At 35.1% G+C, this 21,264-nt stretch overlaps 13 non-coding genes across 13 annotated transcripts; all 13 read left to right on the top strand.

Moving 5' to 3' along the window:
• Window positions 1–1,628: 1,628 nt before the first annotated feature.
• On the top strand, window positions 1,629–1,710 carry TRNAC-GCA (transfer RNA cysteine (anticodon GCA)). The gene has a single exon. It is a non-coding gene; the product is annotated as a tRNA-Cys (tRNA).
• A 2,172-nt stretch (window positions 1,711–3,882) lies between these two features.
• On the top strand, window positions 3,883–3,964 carry TRNAS-GCU (transfer RNA serine (anticodon GCU)). The gene has a single exon. It is a non-coding gene; the product is annotated as a tRNA-Ser (tRNA).
• Window positions 3,965–4,903: 939 nt separating this feature from the next.
• Window positions 4,904–4,985, top strand: TRNAS-ACU (transfer RNA serine (anticodon ACU)). The gene has a single exon. It is a non-coding gene; the product is annotated as a tRNA-Ser (tRNA).
• Window positions 4,986–5,926: 941 nt separating this feature from the next.
• TRNAS-GCU (transfer RNA serine (anticodon GCU)) lies at window positions 5,927–6,008 on the top strand. Its single transcript has one exon. It is a non-coding gene; the product is annotated as a tRNA-Ser (tRNA).
• Window positions 6,009–7,559: 1,551 nt separating this feature from the next.
• TRNAS-GCU (transfer RNA serine (anticodon GCU)) lies at window positions 7,560–7,641 on the top strand. Its single transcript has one exon. It is a non-coding gene; the product is annotated as a tRNA-Ser (tRNA).
• A 1,042-nt stretch (window positions 7,642–8,683) lies between these two features.
• TRNAS-GCU (transfer RNA serine (anticodon GCU)) lies at window positions 8,684–8,765 on the top strand. Its single transcript has one exon. It is a non-coding gene; the product is annotated as a tRNA-Ser (tRNA).
• A 2,065-nt stretch (window positions 8,766–10,830) lies between these two features.
• TRNAS-GCU (transfer RNA serine (anticodon GCU)) lies at window positions 10,831–10,912 on the top strand. The gene has a single exon. It is a non-coding gene; the product is annotated as a tRNA-Ser (tRNA).
• Window positions 10,913–11,853: 941 nt separating this feature from the next.
• Window positions 11,854–11,935, top strand: TRNAS-GCU (transfer RNA serine (anticodon GCU)). Its single transcript has one exon. It is a non-coding gene; the product is annotated as a tRNA-Ser (tRNA).
• Window positions 11,936–14,509: 2,574 nt separating this feature from the next.
• TRNAC-GCA (transfer RNA cysteine (anticodon GCA)) lies at window positions 14,510–14,591 on the top strand. The gene has a single exon. It is a non-coding gene; the product is annotated as a tRNA-Cys (tRNA).
• A 2,172-nt stretch (window positions 14,592–16,763) lies between these two features.
• TRNAS-GCU (transfer RNA serine (anticodon GCU)) lies at window positions 16,764–16,845 on the top strand. The gene has a single exon. It is a non-coding gene; the product is annotated as a tRNA-Ser (tRNA).
• Window positions 16,846–17,784: 939 nt separating this feature from the next.
• Window positions 17,785–17,866, top strand: TRNAS-ACU (transfer RNA serine (anticodon ACU)). Its single transcript has one exon. It is a non-coding gene; the product is annotated as a tRNA-Ser (tRNA).
• Window positions 17,867–18,807: 941 nt separating this feature from the next.
• Window positions 18,808–18,889, top strand: TRNAS-GCU (transfer RNA serine (anticodon GCU)). Its single transcript has one exon. It is a non-coding gene; the product is annotated as a tRNA-Ser (tRNA).
• A 2,063-nt stretch (window positions 18,890–20,952) lies between these two features.
• Window positions 20,953–21,034, top strand: TRNAS-GCU (transfer RNA serine (anticodon GCU)). Its single transcript has one exon. It is a non-coding gene; the product is annotated as a tRNA-Ser (tRNA).
• The last annotated feature ends 230 nt before the right edge of the window (window positions 21,035–21,264 follow it).

The raw sequence follows: 21,264 nt of genomic DNA, 5'->3' as shown, positions 1-21,264 counted from the left end.
TGAGGTGGCCGAATGGTTAAGGCGATGGACTTCAATTCACTTCACTTATGAAGCATTATTTGCAAAAATTCCATATCCAAGCAAGCAATCCCAAACCGATGAGGATGGGATTTGAACCCATGCATGCAGTGCACAATCCATTGTCAAAAATAAACTAGTTCAATTAAGAAATCTACTTCAATGAACAATGCTCTTCATTAAAGACATACATAGCCCACTTTTAGTGAAAATCTACCATTACTGTTATAGTAGAAGTCATGTCATTGGCCAGATGTGTATGTTATGATTTTTTTGTCATTTGTGATGGATCAACATGATGGTGTAGTAGTTCACAAATATAGGTTACGTTTAAAGCAAAATAAATGTTCTTTAAGCAAAGGCTCACTTGAAAGTGGACTTGCTAACAAGCCTGTGATATTGCTGAGAACACAACCAACAATGTGTAAAGAATTGATTTAAAGTATGACAAGAGGTGTCAGAAAACCCTTCTAGATTTGTGCAAAAAAGACGAGGTGGCCGAGTGGTTAAGGTGATGGACTGCTAATCTATTGTGCTCTGCATGCATGGGTTCAAATCCCATCCTCGTCGGTTTGGAATTGTTTGCTTGGAAATTAAATTTTTGCAAATAATGCTTCATAAGTGAAGCTGACACTCAAATGTCAAAAATAAACTAATTCAATTAAGAAATCTTCTTCAATGAACAATGCATTTCATTAAAGACATACATAGCACAAATTTAGTGAAAATCTACCATTACTGTTATAGTAGACGTCATATCATTGGCCATATTGGTATGTTATGATTTTTTGTCATTTGTGATGGATCAACATGATGGTGAAGTAGTTTACAAAAATAGGCTACATTTAAAGTAAAATAAATGTTCTTTAAGCAAAGGCTCACTTGAAACTGGACTTGCTAACAAGCCTGTGATATTGCTGAGAACACAACCAACAATGTATAAAGATTTAATTTAAAATATGACAAGTGGTGTCAGAAAACCCTTCTTTATTTGTGCCAGAAAGATGAGGTGGCCGAGTGGTTAAGGCGATGCACTTCACTTCACTTATGAAGTATTTGCAAAAATTCCATTTCTAAGCAAACAATTCCAAACAGACGAGGATGTGATTTGAACCCATGCATGCTGAGCACAATCCATTGTGCTCTGCACGCATGGGTTCATATCCCATCCTCGTTGGTTTGGAATTGTTTGCTTGGAAATGGAATTTTTGCAAATAATGCTTCATATGTGAAGCTGACACTCAAATGTGAAAAATAAACTAGTTCAATTAAGAAATCTACTTCAATGAACAATGCTTTTCATTAAAGACATACATAGAACACATTTAGTGAAAATCTAACATTACTGTTATAGTAGAAGTCATGTCATTGGCCAGATGTGTATGTTATGATTTTTTGTCATTTGTGATGGATCTACATGATGGTGTAGTAGTTCACAAATATAGGTTACATTTAAAGTAAAATAAATGTTCTTTAAGCAAAGGTTCACTTGAAAGTGGACTTGCTAACAAGCCTGTGATATTGCTGAGAACACAACCAACAATGTATAAAGAATTGATTTAAAATATGACAAATGGTGTCAGAAAACCGTTCTTTATTTGAGCTAGAAAGATGAGGTGGCCGAGTGGTTAAGGCGATGGACTGCAAATCCATTGTGCTTTGCACACTTGTGTTCAAATCCCATCTTCATCGGTTTGGATTTGTTTGCTTGGAAATGGAATTTTTGCAAATAATGCTTCATAAGTGAAGCTGACACTCAAATGTCAAAAATAAACTAGTTCAATTAGGATATCTACTTCAATGAACAATGCTTTTCATTAAAGACATACATAGCACACATTTAGTGAAAATCTGCCATTACTGTTATAGTAGAAGTCATGTCATTGGCCATATTGGTATGTTATTATTATTTGTCGTTTGTGATGGATCAACATGATGGTGTAGTAGCTCACAAATATAGGTTACGTTTAAAGTAAAATAAATGTTCTTTAAGCAAAGGCTCACTTGAAAGTGGACTTGCTAACAAGCATGTGATATTGCTGAGAACACAACCAACAATGTATAAAGAATTGATTTAAAATATGACAAGTGGTGTCAGAAATCCCTTCTTTATTTGTGCCAGAAAGACGACGTGGCCGAGTGGTTAAGGCGATGGACTTCACTTCACTTATGAAGCATTATTTGCAAAAATTCCATATCCAAGCAAGCAATTCCAATCCGACGAGGATGGGATTTGAACCCATGCATGCAGAGCACAATGCATTGTGCGCTGCACGCATTGGTTCAAATCCCATCGTCGTCGGTTTGGAATTGTTTGCTTGGAAATTGAATTTTTGCAAATAATGCTTCATAAGTGAAGCTGACACTCAAATGTCAAAAATAAACTAGTTCAATTAAGAAATCTACTTCAATGAACAATGCTTTTCATTAAAGTCATACATAGCACACATTTAGTAAAAATCTACCATTACTGTTATAGTAGAAGTCATGTCATTGGCCAGATGTGAATGTTATGATGTTTTGTCGTTTGTGATGGATCAACATGATGGTGTAGTAGTTCACAAATAAAGGTTACGTTTAAAGTAAAATAAATGTTCTTTAAGCAAAGGCTCACTTGAAAGTGGACTTGCTAACAAGCCTGTGATATTTATGGGAACACAACCAACAATGTATAAAGAATTGATTTAAAATATGACAAGTGGTGTCAGAAAACCCTTCTGTTTTTGTGCCAGAAAGACGAGGTGGTTGAGTGGTTAAGGCGATAGACTGCTAATCCATTGTGCTCTGCACGCAATGGTTCAAATCCCATCTTAGTCGGTTTGGAATTGTTTGCTTGGAAATGGGATTTTTGCAAATAATGCTTCATAAGTGAAGCTGACACTCAAATGTCAAAAATAAACTAGTTCAATTAAGAAATCTACTTCAATGAACAATGCTTTCACTAAAGACATACATAGCACACATTTAGTGAAAATCTACCATTACTGTTATAGTAGACGTCATGCCATTGGCCAGATTTGTATGTTATGATTATTTGTCGTTTGTGAAGGATCAACACGATGGTGTAGTGGCTCACAAATATAGGTAACATTTAAAGTAAAATAAATGTTCTTTAAGCAAAGGCCCACTTGAAAATGGACTTGCTAACAAGCCTGTGATATTGCTGAGAACACAACCAACAATGTATAAAGAATTGATATAAAATTTGACAAGTGGTGTCAGAAAACCCTTCTTTATTTGTGCCAGTAAGATGAGGTGGCCGAGTGGTTAAGGCGATGGACTTCACTTCACTTCTCTTACGAAGCATTATTTGCAAACATTCCATTTCTAAGCAAACAATTCCATACCCACGAGGATGGGATTTGAACCCATGCATGCAGAGCACAATCCATTGTGCGCTGCACGCATGGGTTCAAATCCCATCCTCGTCGGTTTGGAATTGTTTGCTTGGAAATTGAATTTTTGCAAATAATGCTTCATATGTGAAGCTGAGACTCAAATGTCAAAAATAAACTAGTTCAATTAAGAAATCTACTTCAATGAACAATGCTTTTCATTAAAGACATTCATAGCACACATTTAGTGAAAATCTACTATTACTGTTATAGTAGAAGTCATGTCATTGGCCAGATGTGTTTGTTATGATTTTTTGTCATTTTTGATGGATCAACATGATGGTGTAGTAGTTCACAAATATAGGTAACATTTAAAGTAAAATAAATGTTCTTTAAGCAAAGGCTCACTTGAAAGTGGACTTGCTAACAAGCCTGTGATATTGATGAGAACACAACCAACAATGTATAAAGAATTGCTTTAAAATATGACAAGTGGTGTCAGAAAACCCTTCTTTTTTTGTGCCAGAAAGACGAGGTGGCCGAGTGGTTAAGGCGATGGACTGCTAATCCATTGTGCTCTGCACGCATGGGTGCAAATCCCATCCTCGTCGGTTTGGAATTGTTTGCTTGGAAATTGAATTTTTGCAAATATTGCTTCATAAGTGAAGCTGACACTCAAATGTCAAAAATAAACTAGTTCAATTAAGAAATCTACTTCAATGAACAATACTTTTCATTCAAGACATACATATCACACATTTAGTGAAAATCTACCATTACTGTTATAGTAGAAGTCATGTCATTGGCTAGATGTGTATGTTATGATTTTTTGTCGTTTGTGAAGGATCAACATGATGGTGTAGTAGTTCACAAATATAGGTTACGTTTAAAGTAAAATAAATGTTCTTTAAGCAAAGGCTCAATTGAAAGTGGACTTGCTAACAAGCCTGTGATATTGCTGAGAACACAACCAACAATGTATAAAGAATTGATTTAAAATATGACAAGTGGTGTCAGAAAACCCTTCATTATTTGCACCAGAAAGACGTGGTGGCCGAGTGGTTATGGCGATGGACTGCTAATCCATTGTGCTCTGCACGCATGGGTTCAATTGTCGGTTCGGAATCGTTTGCTTGGAAATGGAATTTTTGCAAATAATGCTTCATAAGTGAAGCTGACACTCAAATGTCAAAAATAAACTAGTTCAATTAAGAAATCTACTTCAATGAACAATGCTTTTCTTTAAAGTCATATATAGCACACATTTAGTAAAAATCTACCTTTACTGTTATAGTAGAAGTCATGTCATTGGCCAGATGTGCATGTTATGATGTTTTGTCGTTTGTGATGGATCAACATGATGGTGTAGTAGTTCACAAATAAAGGTTACGTTTAAAGTAAAATAAATGTTCTTTAAGCAAAGGCTCACTTGAAAGTGGACTTGCCAACAAGCCTGTGATATTTATGAGAACACAACCAACAATGTATAAAGAATTGATTTAAAATATGACAAGTGGTGTCATAAAACCCTTCTTTATTTGTGTCAGAAAGATGAGGTGGCCGAGTGGTTAAGGCGATGGACTACTAATCCATTGTGCTCTGCACGCTTGGGTTCGAATCCCATCTTCATCGGTTTGGAATTGTTTGCTTGGAAAAGGAGTTTTTGCAAATAATGCTTCATAAGTGAAGCTGACACTCAAATGTCAAAAATAAACTAGTTCAATTAAGAAATCTACTTCAATGAACAATGCTTTTCATTAAAGACATACATAGCACACATTTAGTGAAAATCTACCATTACTGTTATAGTAGAAGTCATGTCATTGGCTAGATGTGTATGTTATGATTTTTTGTCGTTTGTGATGGATCAACATGATAGTGTAGTAGTTCACAAATATAGGTTACGTTTAAAGTAAAATAAATGTTCTTTAAGCAAAGGCTCACTTGAAAGTGGACTTGCTAACAAGCCTTTGATATTGCAGAGAACACAACCAACAATGTATAAAGAATTGATTTAAAATATGACAAGTGGTGTCAGAAAACCCTTCTTTATTTGTGCCTGAAAGATGAGGTGGCCGAATGGTTAAGGCGATGGACTTCAATTCACTTCACTTATGAAGCATTATTTGCAACAATTCCATATCCAAGCAAGCAATTCCAAACCGATGAGGATGGGATTTGAACCCATGCATGCAGTGCACAATTCATTGTCAAAAATAAACTAGTTCAATTAAGAAATCTACTTCAATGAACAATGCTTTTCATTAAAGACATACATAGCCCACTTTTAGTGAAAATCTACCATTACTGTTATAGTAGAAGTCATGTCATTGGCCAGATGTGTATGTTATGATTTTTTTGTCATTTGTGATGGATCAACATGATGGTGTAGTAGTTCACAAATATAGGTTACGTTTAAAGCAAAATAAATGTTCTTTAAGCAAAGGCTCACTTGAAAGTGGACTTGCTAACAATCCTGTGATATTGCTGAGAACACAACCAACAATGTGTAAAGAATTGATTTAAAGTATGACAAGAGGTGTCAGAAAACCCTTCTTGATTTGTGCAAAAAAGATGAGGTGGCCGAGTGGTTAAGGCGATGGACTGCTAATCCATTGTGCTCTGCACGCATGGGTTCAAATCCCATCCTCGTCGGTTTGGAATTGTTTGCTTGGAAATTAAATTTTTGCAAATAATGCTTCATAAGTGAAGCTGACACTCAAATGTCAAAAATAAACTAATTCAATTAAGAAATCTACTTCAATGAACAATGCTTTTCATTAAAGACATACATAGCACACATTTAGTGAAAATCTACCATTACTGTTATAGTAGACGTCATGTCATTGGCCATATTGGTATGTTATTATTATTTGTCGTTTGTGATGGATCAACATGATGGTGTAGTAGCTCACAAATCTAGGTTACGTTTAAAGTAAAATAAATGTTCTTTAAGCAAAGGCTCACTTGAAAGTGGACTTGCTAACAAGCCTGTGATATTGCTGAGAACACAACCAACAATGTATAAAGAATTGATTTAAAATATGACAAGTGGTGTCAGAAATCCCTTCTTTATTTGTGCCAGAAAGACGACGTGGCCGAGTGGTTAAGGCGATGGACTTCACTTCACTTATGAAGCATTATTTGCAAAAATTCCATATCCAAGCAAGCAATTCCAATCCGACGAGGATGGGATTTGAACCCATGCATGCAGAGCACAATGCATTGTGCGCTGCACGCATTGGTTCAAATCCCATCGTCGTCGGTTTGGAATTGTTTGCTTGGAAATTGAATTTTTGCAAATAATGCTTCATAAGTGAAGCTGACACTCAAATGTCAAAAATAAACTAGTTCAATTAAGAAATCTACTTCAATGAACAATGCTTTTCATTAAAGTCATACATAGCACACATTTAGTAAAAATCTACCATTACTGTTATAGTAGAAGTCATGTCATTGGCCAGATGTGAATGTTATGATGTTTTGTCGTTTGTGATGGATCAACATGATGGTGCAGTAGTTCACAAATATAGGTTACGTTTAAAGTAAAATAAATGTTCTTTAAGCAAAGGCTCACTTGAAAGTTGACTTGCTAACAAGCCTTTGAAATTGCAGAGAACACAACCAACAATGTATAAAGAATTGATTTAAAATATGACAAGTGGTGTCAGAAAACCCTTCTTTATTTGTGCCAGAAAGATGAGGTGGCCGAATGGTTAAGGCGATGGACTTCAATTCACTTCACTTATGAAGCATTATTTGCAAAAATTCCATATCCAAGCAAGCAATTCCAAACCGATGAGGATGGGATTTGAACCCATGCATGCAGAGCACAATCCATTGTCAAAAATAAACTAGTTCAATTAAGAAATCTACTTCAATGAACAATGCTTTTCATTAAAGACATACATAGCCCACTTTTAGTGAAAATCTACCATTACTGTTATAGTAGAAGTCATGTCATTGGCCAGATGTGTATGTTATGATTTTTTTGTCATTTGTGATGGATCAACATGATGGTGTAGTAGTTCACAAATATAGGTTACGTTTAAAGCAAAATAAATGTTCTTTAAGCAAAGGCTCACTTGAAAGTGGACTTGCTAACAATCCTGTGATATTGCTGAGAACACAACCAACAATGTGTAAAGAATTGATTTAAAGTATGACAAGAGGTGTCAGAAAACCCTTCTAGATTTGTGCAAAAAAGACGAGGTGGCCGAGTGGTTAAGGTGATGGACTGCTAATCTATTGTGCTCTGCACGCATGGGTTCAAATCCCATCCTCGTCGGTTTGGAATTGTTTGCTTGAAAATTAAATTTTTGCAAATAATGCTTCATAAGTGAAGCTGACACTCAAATGTCAAAAATAAACTAATTCAATTAAGAAATCTTCTTCAATGAACAATGCATTTCATTAAAGACATACATAGCACACATTTAGTGAAAATCTACCATTACTGTTATAGTAGACGTCATGTCATTGGCCATATTGGTATGTTATGATTTTTTGTCATTTGTGATGGATCAACATGATGGTGAAGTAGTTTTCAAATATAGGCTACATTTAAAGTAAAATAAATGTTCTTTAAGCAAAGGCTCACTTGAAACTGGACTTGCTAACAAGCCTGTGATATTGCTGAGAACACAACCAACAATGTATAAAGATTTAATTTAAAATATGACAAGTGGTGTCAGAAAACCCTTCATTATTTGTGCCAGAAAGATGAGGTGGCCGAGTGGTTAAGGCGATGGACTTCACTTCACTTATGAAGCATTATTTGCAAAAATTCCATTTCTAAGCAAACAATTCCAAACCGACGAGGATGGGATTTGAACCCATGCATGCTGAGCACAATCCATTGTGCTCTGCACGCATGGGTTCATATCCCATCCTCGTTGGTTTGGAATTGTTTGCTTGGAAATGGAATTTTTTCAAATAATGCTTCATATGTGAAGCTGACTCTCAAATGTGAAAAATAAATAGTTCAATTAAGAAATCTACTTCAATGAACAATGCTTTTCATTAAAGACATACATAGAACACATTTAGTGAAAATCTAACATTACTGTTATAGTAGAAGTCATGTCATTGGCCAGATGTGTATGTTATGATTTTTTGTCATTTGTGATGGATCTACATGATGGTGTAGTAGTTCACAAATATAGGTTACGTTTAAAGTAAAATAAATGTTCTTTAAGCAAAGGTTCACTTGAAAGTGGACTTGCTAACAAGCCTGTGATATTGCTGAGAACACAACCAACAATGTGTAAAGAATTGATTTAAAGTATGACAAGAGGTGTCAGAAAACCCTTCTAGATTTGTGCAAAAAAGACGAGGTGGCCGAGTGGTTAAGGTGATGGACTGCTAATCTATTGTGCTCTGCACGCATGGGTTCAAATCCCATCCTCGTCGGTTTGGAATTGTTTGCTTGGAAATTAAATTTTTGCAAATAATGCTTCATAAGTGAAGCTGACACTCAAATGTCAAAAATAAACTAATTCAATTAAGAAATCTTCTTCAATGAACAATGCATTTCATTAAAGACATACATAGCACACATTTAGTGAAAATCTACCATTACTGTTATAGTAGACGTCATGTCATTGGCCATATTGGTATGTTATGATTTTTTGTCATTTGTGATGGATCAACATGATGGTGAAGTAGTTTTCAAATATAGGCTACATTTAAAGTAAAATAAATGTTCTTTAAGCAAAGGCTCACTTGAAACTGGACTTGCTAACAAGCCTGTGATATTGCTGAGAACACAACCAACAATGTATAAAGATTTAATTTAAAATATGACAAGTGGTGTCAGAAAACCCTTCATTATTTGTGCCAGAAAGATGAGGTGGCCGAGTGGTTAAGGCGATGGACTTCACTTCACTTATGAAGCATTATTTGCAAAAATTCCATTTCTAAGCAAACAATTCCAAACCGACGAGGATGGTATTTGAACCCATGCATGCTGAGCACAATCCATTGTGCTCTGCACGCATGGGTTCATATCCCATCCTCGTCGGTTTGGAATTGTTTGCTTGGAAATGGAATTTTTTCAAATAATGCTTCATATGTGAAGCTGACACTCAAATGTGAAAAATAAACTAGTTCAATTAAGAAATCTACTTCAATGAACAATGCTTTTCATTACAGACATACATAGAACACATTTAGTGAAAATCTAACATTACTGTATAGTAGAAGTCATGTCATTGGCCAGATGTGTATGTTATGATTTTTTGTCATTTGTGATGGATCTACATGATGGTGTAGTAGTTCACAAATATAGGTTACGTTTAAAGTAAAATAAATGTTCTTTAAGCAAAGGTTCACTTGAAAGTGGACTTGCTAACAAGCCTGTGATATTGCTGAGAACACAACCAACAATGTATAAAGAATTGATTTAAAATATGACAAATGGTGTCAGAAAACCGTTCTTTATTTGTGCTAGAAATACGAGGTGGCCGAGTGGTTAAGGCGATGGACTGCTAATCCATTGTGTTTTGCACGCTTGGGTTCGAATCCCATCTTCATCGGTTTGGAATTGTTTGCTTGGAAAAGGAATTTTTGCAAATAATGCTTCATAAGTGAAGCTGACACTCAAATGTCAAAAATAAACTAGTTCAATTAAGAAATCTACTTCAATGAACAATGCTTTTCATTAAAGAGATACATAGCACACATTTAGTGAAAATCTACCATTACTGTTATAGTAGAAGTCATGTCATTGGCTAGATGTGTATGTTATGATTTTTTGTCGTTTGTGATGGATCAACATGATAGTGTAGTAGTTCACAAATATAGGTTACGTTTAAAGTAAAATAAATGTTCTTTAAGCAAAGGCTCACTTGAAAGTGGACTTGCTAACAAGCCTTTGATATTGCAGAGAACACAACCAACAATGTATAAAGAATTGATTTAAAATATGACAAGTGGTGTCAGAAAACCCTTCTTTATTTGTGCCTGAAAGATGAGGTGGCCGAATGGTTAAGGCGATGGACTTCAATTCACTTCACTTATGAAGCATTATTTGCAACAATTCCATATCCAAGCAAGCAATTCCAAACCGATGAGGATGGGATTTGAACCCATGCATGCAGTGCACAATCCATTGTCAAAAATAAACTAGTTCAATTAAGAAATCTACTTCAATGAACAATGCTTTTCATTAAAGACATACATAGCCCACTTTTAGTGAAAATCTACCATTACTGTTATAGTAGAAGTCATGTCATTGGCCAGATGTGTATGTTATGATTTTTTTGTCATTTGTGATGGATCAACATGATGGTGTAGTAGTTCACAAATATAGGTTACGTTTAAAGCAAAATAAATGTTCTTTAAGCAAAGGCTCACTTGAAAGTGGACTTGCTAACAAGCCTGTGATATTGCTGAGAACACAACCAACAATGTGTAAAGAATTGATTTAAAGTATGACAAGAGGTGTCAGAAAACCCTTCTTGATTTGTGCAAAAAAGATGAGGTGGCCGAGTGGTTAAGGTGATGGACTGCTAATCCATTGTGCTCTGCACGCATGGGTTCAAATCCCATCCTCGTCGGTTTGGAATTGTTTGCTTGGAAAAGGAATTTTTGCAAATAATGCTTCATAAGTGAAGCTGACACTCAAATGTTAAAAATAAACTAGTTCAATTAAGAAATCTATTTCAATGAACAATGCTTTTCGTTAAAGACATACATAGCACACATTTAGTGAAAATCTACCATTACTGTTATAGTAGAAGTCATGTCATTGGCTAGATGTGTATGTTATGATTTTTTGTCGTTTGTGATGGATCAACATGATAGTGTAGTAGTTCACAAATATAGGTTACGTTTAAAGTAAAATAAATGTTCTTTAAGCAAAGGCTCACTTGAAAGTGGACTTGCTAACAAGCCTTTGATATTGCAGAGAACACAACCAACAATGTATAAAGAATTGATTTCAAATATGACAAGTGGTGTCAGAAAACCCTTCTTTATTTGTGCCAGAAAGATGAGGTGGCCGAATGGTTAAGGCGATGGACTTCAATTCACTTCACTTATGAAGCATTATTTGCAAAAATTCCATATCCAAGCAAGCAATTCCAAACCGATGAGGATGGGATTTGAACCCATGCATGCAGTGCACAATCCATTGTCAAAAATAAACTAGTTCAATTAAGAAATCTACTTCAATGAACAATGCTTTTCATTAAAGACATACATAGCCCACTTTTAGTGAAAATCTACCATTACTGTTATAGTAGAAGTCATGTCATTGGCCAGATGTGTATGTTATGATTTTTTTGTCATTTGTGATGCATCAACATGATGGTGTAGTAGTTCACAAATATAGGTTACGTTTAAAGCAAAATAAATGTTCTTTAAGCAAAGGCTCACTTGAAAGTGGACTTGCTAACAAGCCTGTGATATTGCTGAGAACACAACCAACAATGTGTAAAGAATTGATTTAAAGTATGACAAGAGGTGTCAGAAAACCCTTCTAGATTTGTGCAAAAAAGACGAGGTGGCCGAGTGGTTAAGGTGATGGACTGCTAATCTATTGTGCTCTGCACGCATGGGTTCAAATCCCATCCTCGTCGGTTTGGAATTGTTTGCTTGGAAATTAAATTTTTGCAAATAATGCTTCATAAGTGAAGCTGACACTCAAATGTCAAAAATAAACTAATTCAATTAAGAAATCTTCTTCAATGAACAATGCATTTCATTAAAGACATACATAGCACACATTTAGTGAAAATCTACCATTACTGTTATAGTAGACGTCATGTCATTGGCCATATTGGTATGTTATGATTTTTTGTCATTTGTGACGGATCAACATGATGGTGAAGTAGTTTACAAAAATAGGCTACATTTAAAGTAAAATAAATGTTCTTTAAGCAAAGGCTCACTTGAAACTGGACTTGCTAACAAGCCTGTGATATTGCTGAGAACACAACCAACAATGTATAAAGATTTAATTTAAAATATGACAAGTGGTGTCAGAAAACCCTTCTTTATTTGTGCCAGAAAGATGAGGTGGCCGAGTGGTTAAGGCGATGGACTTCACTTCACTTATGAAGTATTATTTGCAAAAATTCCATTTCTAAGCAAACAATTCCAAACCGACGAGGATGGGATTTGAACCCATGCATGCTGAGCACAATCCATTGTGCTCTGCACGCATGGGTTCATATCCCATACTCGTTGGTTTGGAATTGTTTGCTTGGAAATGGAATTTTTGCAAATAATGCTTCATATGTGAAGCTGACACTCAAATGTGAAAAATAAACTAGTTCTATTAAGAAATCTACTTCAATGAACAATGCTTTTCATTAAAGACATACATAGAACACATTTAGTGAAAATCTAACATTACTGTTATAGTAGAAGTCATGTCATTGGCCAGATGTGTATGTTATGATTTTTTGTCATTTGTGATGGATCTACATGATGGTGTAGTAGTTCACAAATATAGGTTACGTTTAAAGTAAAATAAATGTTCTTTAAGCAAAGATTCACTTGAAAGTGGACTTGCTAACAAGCCTGTGATATTGCTGAGAACACAACCAACAATGTATAAAGAATTGATTTAAAATATGACAAATGGTGTCAGAAAACCGTTCTTTATTTGTGCTAGAAAGACGAGGTGGCCGAGTGGTTAAGGCGATCGACTGCAAATCCATATTGTGCTTTGCACACTTGTGTTCAAATCCCATCTTCATCGGTTTGGATTTGTTTGCTTGGAAATGGAATTTTTGCAAATAATGCTTCATAAGTGAAGCTGACACTCAAATGTCAAAAATAAACTAGTTCAATTAAGAAATCTACTTCAATGAACAATGCTTTTCATTAAAGACATACATAGCACACATTTAGTGAAAATCTACCATTACTGTTATAGTAGAAGTCATGTCATTGGCCAGATGTGCATGTTATGATGTTTTGTCGTTTGTGATGGATCAACATGATGGTGTAGTAGTTCACAAATAAAGGTTACGTTTAAAGTAAAATAAATGTTCTTTAAGCAAAGGCTCACTTGAAAGTGGACTTGCTAACAAGCCTTTGATATTGCAGAGAACACAACCAACAATGTATAAAGAATTGATTTAAAATATGACAAGTGGTGTCAGAAAACCCTTCTTTATTTGTGCCAGAAAGATGAGGTGGCCGAATGGTTAAGGCGATGGACTTCAATTCACTTCACTTATGAAGCATTATTTGCAAAAATTCCATATCCAAGCAAGCAATTCCAAACCGATGAGGATGGGATTTGAACCCATGCATGCAGTGCACAATCCATTGTCAAAAATAAACTAGTTCAATTAAGAAATCTACTTCAATAAACAATGCTTTTCATTAAAGACATACATAGCCCACTTTTAGTGAAAATCTACCATTACTCTTATAGTAGAAGTAATGTCATTGGCCAGATGTGTATGTTATGATTTTTTATCATTTGTGATGGATCAACATGATGGTGAAGTAGTTTACAAATATAGGTTACATTTTAAGTAAAATAAATGTTCTTTAAGCAAAGGCTCACTTGAAAGTGGACTTGCTAACAAGCCAGTGATATTGCTGAGGACACAACCAACAATGTATAAATAATTGATTTAAAATATGACAAGTGGTGTCAGAAAACCCTTCTTTATTTGTGCAAGAAAGATGAGGTGGGCGAGTGGTTAAGGTGATGGACTTCAATTCACTTCACTTATGAAGCATTATTTGCAAAAATTCCATATCCAAGCAAGCAATTCCAAACCGATGAGGATGAGATTTGAACCCATGCATGCAGAGCACAATCCATTGTCAAAAATAAACTAGTTCAATTAAGAAATCTACTTCAATGAACAATGCTTTTCATTAAAGACATACATAGAACACATTTAGTGAAAATCTAACATTACTGTTATAGTAGAAGTCATGTCATTGGCCAGATGTGTATGTTATGATTTTTTGTCATTTGTGATGGATCTACATGATGGTGTAGTAGTTCACAAATATAGGTTACGTTTAAAGTAAAATAAATGTTCTTTAAGCAAAGGTTCACTTGAAAGTGGACTTGCTAACAAGCCTGTGATATTGCTGAGAACACAACCAACAATGTATAAAGAATTGATTTAAAATATGACAAATGGTGTCAGAAAACCGTTCTTTATTTGAGCTAGAAAGATGAGGTGGCCGAGTGGTTAAGGCGATGGACTGCAAATCCATTGTGCTTTGCACACTTGTGTTCAAATCCCATCTTCATCGGTTTGGATTTGTTTGCTTGGAAATGGAATTTTTGCAAATAATGCTTCATAAGTGAAGCTGACACTCAAATGTCAAAAATAAACTAGTTCAATTAGGATATCTACTTCAATGAACAATGCTTTTCATTAAAGACATACATAGCACACATTTAGTGAAAATCTACCATTACTGTTATAGTAGAAGTCATGTCATTGGCCATATTGGTATGTTATTATTATTTGTCGTTTGTGATGGATCAACATGATGGTGTAGTAGCTCACAAATATAGGTTACGTTTAAAGTAAAATAAATGTTCTTTAAGCAAAGGCTCACTTGAAAGTGGACTTGCTAACAAGCATGTGATATTGCTGAGAACACAACCAACAATGTATAAAGAATTGATTTAAAATATGACAAGTGGTGTCAGAAATCCCTTCTTTATTTGTGCCAGAAAGACGACGTGGCCGAGTGGTTAAGGCGATGGACTTCACTTCACTTATGAAGCATTATTTGCAAAAATTCCATATCCAAGCAAGCAATTCCAATCCGACGAGGATGGGATTTGAACCCATGCATGCAGAGCACAATGCATTGTGCGCTGCACGCATTGGTTCAAATCCCATCGTCGTCGGTTTGGAATTGTTTGCTTGGAAATTGAATTTTTGCAAATAATGCTTCATAAGTGAAGCTGACACTCAAATGTCAAAAATAAACTAGTTCAATTAAGAAATCTACTTCAATGAACAATGCTTTTCATTAAAGTCATACATAGCACACATTTAGTAAAAATCTACCATTACTGTTATAGTAGAAGTCATGTCATTGGCCAGATGTGAATGTTATGATGTTTTGTCGTTTGTGATGGATCAACATGATGGTGTAGTAGTTCACAAATAAAGGTTACGTTTAAAGTAAAATAAATGTTCTTTAAGCAAAGGCTCACTTGAAAGTGGACTTGCTAACAAGCCTGTGATATTTATGGGAACACAACCAACAATGTATAAAGAATTGATTTAAAATATGACAAGTGGTGTCAGAAAACCCTTCTGTTTTTGTGCCAGAAAGACGAGGTGGTTGAGTGGTTAAGGCGATAGACTGCTAATCCATTGTGCTCTGCACACAATGGTTCAAATCCCATCTTAGTCGGTTTGGAATTGTTTGCTTGGAAATGGGATTTTTGCAAATAATGCTTCATAAGTGAAGCTGACACTCAAATGTCAAAAATAAACTAGTTCAATTAAGAAATCTACTTCAATGAACAATGCTTTCACTAAAGACATACATAGCACACATTTAGTGAAAATCTACCATTACTGTTATAGTAGACGTCATGCCATTGGCCAGATTTGTATGTTATGATTATTTGTCGTTTGTGAAGGATCAACACGATGGTGTAGTGGCTCACAAATATAGGTAACATTTAAAGTAAAATAAATGTTCTTTAAGCAAAGGCCCACTTGAAAATGGACTTGCTAACAAGCCTGTGATATTGCTGAGAACACAACCAACAATGTATAAAGAATTGATATAAAATTTGACAAGTGGTGTCAGAAAACCCTTCTTTATTTGTGCCAGTAAGATGAGGTGGCCGAGTGGTTAAGGCGATGGACTTCACTTCACTTCTCTTACGAAGCATTATTTGCAAACATTCCATTTCTAAGCAAACAATTCCATACCCACGAGGATGGGATTTGAACCCATGCATGCAGAGCACAATCCATTGTGCGCTGCACGCATGGGTTCAAATCCCATCCTCGTCGGTTTGGAATTGTTTGCTTGGAAATTGAATTTTTGCAAATAATGCTTCATATGTGAAGCTGAGACTCAAATGTCAAAAATAAACTAGTTCAATTAAGAAATCTACTTCAATGAACAATGCTTTTCATTAAAGACATTCATAGCACACATTTAGTGAAAATCTACTATTACTGTTATAGTAGAAGTCATGTCATTGGCCAGATGTGTTTGTTATGATTTTTTGTCATTTTTGATGGATCAACATGATGGTGTAGTAGTTCACAAATATAGGTAACATTTAAAGTAAAATAAATGTTCTTTAAGCAAAGGCTCACTTGAAAGTGGACTTGCTAACAAGCCTGTGATATTGATGAGAACACAACCAACAATGTATAAAGAATTGCTTTAAAATATGACAAGTGGTGTCAGAAAACCCTTCTTTTTTTGTGCCAGAAAGACGAGGTGGCCGAGTGGTTAAGGCGATGGACTGCTAATCCATTGTGCTCTGCACGCATGGGTGCAAATCCCATCCTCGTCGGTTTGGAATTGTTTGCTTGGAAATTGAATTTTTGCAAATATTGCTTCATAAGTGAAGCTGACACTCAAATGTCAAAAATAAACTAGTTCAATTAAGAAATCTACTTCAATGAACAATACTTTTCATTCAAGACATACATATCACACATTTAGTGAAAATCTACCATTACTGTTATAGTAGAAGTCATGTCATTGGCTAGATGTGTATGTTATGATTTTTTGTCGTTTGTGAAGGATCAACATGATGGTGTAGTAGTTCACAAATATAGGTTACGTTTAAAGTAAAATAAATGTTCTTTAAGCAAAGGCTCAATTGAAAGTGGACTTGCTAACAAGCCTGTGATATTGCTGAGAACACAACCAACAATGTATAAAGAATTGATTTAAAATATGACAAGTGGTGTCAGAAAACCCTTCATTATTTGCACCAGAAAGACGTGGTGGCCGAGTTGTTATGGCGATGGACTGCTAATCCATTGTGCTCTGCACGCATGGGTTCAATTGTCGGTTCGGAATCGTTTGCTTGGAAATGGAATTTTTGCAAATAATGCTTCATAAGTGAAGCTGACACTCAAATGTCAAAAATAAACTAGTTCAATTAAGAAATCTACTTCAATGAACAATGCTTTTCTTTAAAGTCATATATAGCACACATTTAGTAAAAATCTACCTTTACTGTTATAGTAGAAGTCATGTCATTGGCCAGATGTGCATGTTATGATGTTTTGTCGTTTGTGATGGATCAACATGATGGTGTAGTAGTTCACAAATAAAGGTTACGTTTAAAGTAAAATAAATGTTCTTTAAGCAAAGGCTCACTTGAAAGTGGACTTGCCAACAAGCCTGTGATATTTATGAGAACACAACCAACAATGTATAAAGAATTGATTTAAAATATGACAAGTGGTGTCATAAAACCCTTCTTTATTTGTGTCAGAAAGATGAGGTGGCCGAGTGGTTAAGGCGATGGACTACTAATCCATTGTGCTCTGCACGCTTGGGTTCGAATCCCATCTTCATCGGTTTGGAATTGTTTGCTTGGAAAAGGAATTTTTGCAAATAATGCTTCATAAGTGAAGCTGACACTCAAATGTCAAAAATAAACTAGTTCAATTAAGAAATCTACTTCAATGAACAATGCTTTTCATTAAAGATATACATAGCACACATTTAGTGAAAATCTACCATTACTGTTATAGTAGAAGTCATGTCATTGGCTAGATGTGTATGTTATGATTTTTTGTCGTTTGTGATGGATCAACATGATAGTGTAGTAGTTCACAAATATAGGTTACGTTTAAAGTAAAATAAATGTTCTTTAAGCAAAGGCTCACTTGAAAGTGGACTTGCTAACAAGCCTTTGATATTGCAGAGAACACAACCAGCAATGTATAAAGAATTGATTTAAAATATGACAAGTGGTGTCAGAAAACCCTTCTTTATTTGTGCCAGAAAGATGAGGTGGCCGAATGGTTAAGGCGATGGACTTCAATTCACTTCACTTATGAAGCATTATTTGCAAAAATTCCATATCCAAGCAAGCAATCCCAAACCGATGAGGATGGGATTTGAACCCATGCATGCAGTGCACAATCCATTGTCAAAAATAAACTAGTTCAATTAAGAAATCTACTTCAATGAACAATGCTCTTCATTAAAGACATACATAGCCCACTTTTAGTGAAAATCTACCATTACTGTTATAGTAGAAGTCATGTCATTGGCCAGATGTGTATGTTATGATTTTTTTGTCATTTGTGATGGATCAACATGATGGTGTAGTAGTTCACAAATATAGGTTACGTTTAAAGCAAAATAAATGTTCTTTAAGCAAAGGCTCACTTGAAAGTGGACTTGCTAACAAGCCTGTGATATTGCTGAGAACACAACCAACAATGTGTAAAGAATTGATTTAAAGTATGACAAGAGGTGTCAGAAAACCCTTCTAGATTTGTGCAAAAAAGACGAGGTGGCCGAGTGGTTAAGGTGATGGACTGCTAATCTATTGTGCTCTGCACGCATGGGTTCAAATCCCATCCTCGTCGGTTTGGAATTGTTTGCTTGGAAATTAAATTTTTGCAAATAATGCTTCATAAGTGAAGCTGACACTCAAATGTCAAAAATAAACTAATTCAATTAAGAAATCTTCTTCAATGAACAATGCATTTCATTAAAGACATACATAGCACAAATTTAGTGAAAATCTACCATTACTGTTATAGTAGACGTCATGTCATTGGCCATATTGGTATGTTATGATTTTTTGTCATTTGTGATGGATCAACATGATGGTGAAGTAGTTTACAAAAATAGGCTACATTTAAAGTAAAATAAATGTTCTTTAAGCAAAGGCTCACTTGAAACTGGACTTGCTAACAAGCCTGTGATATTGCTGAGAACACAACCAACAATGTATAAAGATTTAATTTAAAATATGACAAGTGGTGTCAGAAAACCCTTCTTTATTTGTGCCGGAAAGATGAGGTGGCCGAGTGGTTAAGGCGATGGACTTCACTTCACTTATGAAGTATTTGCAAAAATTCCATTTCTAAGCAAACAATTCCAAACAGACGAGGATGTGATTTGAACCCATGCATGCTGAGCACAATCCATTGTGCTCTGCACGCATGGGTTCATATCCCATCCTCGTTGGTTTGGAATTGTTTGCTTGGAAATGGAATTTTTGCAAATAATGCTTCATATGTGAAGCTGACACTCAAATGTGAAAAATAAACTAGTTCAATTAAGAAATCTACTTCAATGAACAATGCTTTTCATTAAAGACATACATAGAACACATTTAGTGAAAATCTAACATTACTGTTATAGTAGAAGTCATGTCATTGGCCAGATGTGTATGTTATGATTTTTTGTCATTTGTGATGGATCTACATGATGGTGTAGTAGTTCACAAATATAGGTTACATTTAAAGTAAAATAAATGTTCTTTAAGCAAAGGTTCACTTGAAAGTGGACTTGCTAACAAGCCTGTGATATTGCTGAGAACACAACCAACAATGTATAAAGAATTGATTTAAAATATGACAAATGGTGTCAGAAAACCGTTCTTTATTTGTGCTAGAAAGATGAGATGGCCGAGTGGTTAAGGCGATGGACTGCAAATCTATTGTGCTTTGCACACTTGTGTTCAAATCCCATCTTCATCGGTTTGGATTTGTTTGCTTGGAAATGGAATTTTTGCAAATAATGCTTCATAAGTGAAGCTGACACTCAAATGTCAAAAATAAACTAGTTCAATTAGGATATCTACTTCAATGAACAATGCTTTTCATTAAAGACATACATAGCACACATTTAGTGAAAATCTACCATTACTGTTATAGTAGAAGTCATGTCATTGGCCATATTGGTATGTTATTATTATTTGTCGTTTGTGATGGATCAACATGATAGTGTAGTAGTTCACAAATATAGGTTACGTTTAAAGTAAAATAAATGTTCTTTAAGCAAAGGCTCACTTGAAAGTGGACTTGCTAACAAGCCTTTGATATTGCAGAGAACACAACCAACAATGTATAAAGAATTGATTTAAAATATGACAAGTGGTGTCAGAAAACCCTTCTTTATTTGTGCCTGAAAGATGAGGTGGCCGAATGGTTAAGGCGATGGACTTCAATTCACTTCACTTATGAAGCATTATTTGCAACAATTCCATATCCAAGCAAGCAATTCCAAACCGATGAGGATGGGATTTGAACCCATGCATGCAGTGCACAATTCATTGTCAAAAATAAACTAGTTCAATTAAGAAATCTACTTCAATGAACAATGCTTTTCATTAAAGACATACATAGCCCACTTTTAGTGAAAATCTACCATTACTGTTATAGTAGAAGTCATGTCATTGGCCAGATGTGTATGTTATGATTTTTTTGTCATTTGTGATGGATCAACATGATGGTGTAGTAGTTCACAAATATAGGTTACGTTTAAAGCAAAATAAATCTTCTTTAATCAAAGGCTCACTTGAAAGTGGACTTGCTAACAATCCTGTGATATTGCTGAGAACACAACCAACAATGTGTAAAGAATTGATTTAAAGTATGACAAGAGGTGTCAGAAAACCCTTCTTGATTTGTGCAAAAAAGATGAGGTGGCCGAGTGGTTAAGGCGATGGACTGCTAATCCATTGTGCTCTGCACGCATGGGTTCAAATCCCATCCTCGTCGGTTTGGAATTGTTTGCTTGGAAATTAAATTTTTGCAAATAATGCTTCATAAGTGAAGCTGACACTCAAATGTCAAAAATAAACTAATTCAATTAAGAAATCTACTTCAATGAACAATGCTTTTCATTAAAGACATACATAGCACACATTTAGTGAAAATCTACCATTACTGTTATAGTAGACGTCATGTCATTGGCCATATTGGTATGTTATTATTATTTGTCGTTTGTG

Source organism: Taudactylus pleione, unplaced genomic scaffold (genome assembly GCF_031769625.1).
Source record: "Taudactylus pleione unplaced genomic scaffold, aTauple2 ptg000100l, whole genome shotgun sequence".
Taxonomy (NCBI): Eukaryota; Metazoa; Chordata; class Amphibia; order Anura; family Myobatrachidae; genus Taudactylus; species Taudactylus pleione.
This window is presented reverse-complemented; position numbering and strand designations above follow the sequence as displayed.